Below are 2612 nucleotides of genomic sequence, written 5' to 3'. Positions count from 1 at the left end.
GCTGCATTGGTTCTCTTTTCGACTGGTACACAGTATTTTGGAATGTAATGTGGTTTTTGGTATCTTATGATGGGTTGTACTGTGCTTTAGACAGCCAATTAAAGTAGGAATCTGCATGAAAACAACCGAGAGAAGAGGAATAAGTATTATTCCTATTATTGTTATTATTATTATTACTATTATTTTTTTATCATTATCTATTATTATTTTCATTATTATTATCCTTATCATTGCTTTATCTTTAAGCTTCCTTTTTTAGATTTTGTTTGTGCTTTCGTTTTTTTTTTTTTTTTGTGATTCAGTTATAAGCATGAATATTTTTGTCCATATTTAAATATAAATATTACATATTTGCAAGGGACAAGAGAAACTAGAAGGGATCTACCCATAAGGAATTGAACCCGACTGCAAAGAGTGTAATCTGTGCAAAGCATGTTCTTAGGATCCAATCGCATAGTATTTGAATTGCGCTTCACATCTATCAGTCGTTAACAAATATCCTGTTAGGATCAGCATCATAGTCGTTACAGGCAATACTGTTATTTCTCATAATCTGTATCCACAATCCCTACCATAATGATAATAACCTCATCTCATCATCATCACCAACTTCATCATAGTTATAATCATAATTATCCTTTGTATCATTATTCCTCTTATCATTACGTTTATCAGTATTATCTTTATTATTATTATCATTAGCAGTAGTAGTACTGTTACTGTCATTGTTATTATCACTATCATTGTTCTTTTTATCATCATTACTATATTCTTATTGATATTAACATTAGGTATATTATAATTACTATCATTTTCATCACTATTGTAATTACTATCTTCATTATTTGTGTTATTACCTTTGTATCAGTTTTTTGTACATATGTGTGTGCGTGTGGGCCATGTGCAACTCATGATAGGTCGATGAAAAATCCACCATTTTTCCTGTTTCATTGTAGGACGTCTAAACAATCCTTCATTCTGTATTGTTTGGCTTCCGCTGAAATAACTTATTTTGGAGAGAAGTTTTTGCGGGGATTATTTCCTGAAACAGCAGGCGAGGACAGAATGATGTCTCTGATTAGATTGCTCGTCAGCCACGTTTACCAGTGCAAGTATTGCGATAACGGCGGCGACGACTGATAGGGTTCTTTCTGTGCTTATGATCTAATGCCAGTTATTTATTTTCCGTGTTTGAAAACCAAACTGGCAGTTCAGTTTGAAACTTTTAAAATATTATTATGCTATTGCATAATAATCATTATTGTATCACACACACACACACACACACACACACACACACACACACACACACACACACACACACACACACACACACACACACACACACACACACACACACACACACACCACAAGGTACACAGAGACCTCTCCCAAAACATTCCTCTTGCCCCTCGCCACCGTGGCCGAGTGGATCAATTTTATTATCACCATCATTATCGAATCATCATCGTCATTGTCATATAACGGTGATCAGTAAAACGTAGGCGCACACACAGGTACACACACACACACAAACACACATACGCACGCATGCACACAAATGATGAACACACACATGTTGGATAAATACCTCTCCCAACCCTTTCCTGTTGCCCCTCGACACCGTGGCCGAGAGGGTAAGGGCGCCAGATTCGAAACCCGCGATCGCGAGTTCGAATCTGCAAAAGGGAGCCAAAAGTGCTCCCTCTGGTTGCAACCTCGCCCGGGGCTGAAAGACATGAAAAGCCCCGGGCACAACAAATACAAGACGCCTGCCGGTTGCAATCAGTTTTTCTCTCTTGTGTATTTTTATGTATGTGTTTCTATTTATGTGTGCGTGTGGGCTATGTGCAACTCATGCTGCTAATAAAAACATTTTTTTTCTTCATATTTCAGTGTAGGACGTCAAAAGAAGATATATTTCTTTGTAAAATATACGTACATCCCAGTGTAACTACATTTGTGTACATAAATATGTCCCTGAAATCCTATCTCCATTCATGTATGTGTAAATATGTCTATAAATTTGTGTGTGATGTAAAATCGAACAGGAAAGGTAAAGGAAAAAAGCGAAGAAACACTAAGAATATTGAAGAGGAACAAAACAAGAACTAGAAATATAAAGTAAGGTGTGAAAAAGACAAAAAGTGAAAGTAGAAAACGCGTCAGAAATGCGATAAAAATTCAGATAAAAAATGAAGAGAAACGTCACAGTAATTAAAAATAATAAGTAAATAAAATAGAGAGTAGAAAATGCGATAAATATGCGAAAGAAAGACAAATTCAGAAATAAAAAATACAGAAAACTGCAACAAAACAGAAAATAAAGCTAAGAAAAGTGAAGAAAGAATCGCGAAAATGAGAGAAAGCGAACGTGGAAAATGCGTCAAAATTGCGATAAAAATGCGAATTAAGAAAAAGTGCGAGAGAAAGTACACAATAGTTTGCTAACAAAATAGAATAGGCGAAGAAAAAGGACAAAAAAAGCATGCGTCTAAACTTGCGATATAAAATAGAAAAAAATGCGATGTAGTAAAACATGATAAAGGAGAAATGGCGTTAAAAAGTAATATAGTTTAAAAAGAACGAAGTAAGAGCATAATAGTAATAAA

Source organism: Penaeus vannamei, chromosome 11 (genome assembly GCF_042767895.1).
Source record: "Penaeus vannamei isolate JL-2024 chromosome 11, ASM4276789v1, whole genome shotgun sequence".
NCBI lineage: Eukaryota > Metazoa > Arthropoda > Malacostraca > Decapoda > Penaeidae > Penaeus > Penaeus vannamei.
The sequence above is the reverse complement of the archived record's forward strand: the minus strand, read 5'-3'. Positions refer to the sequence as shown.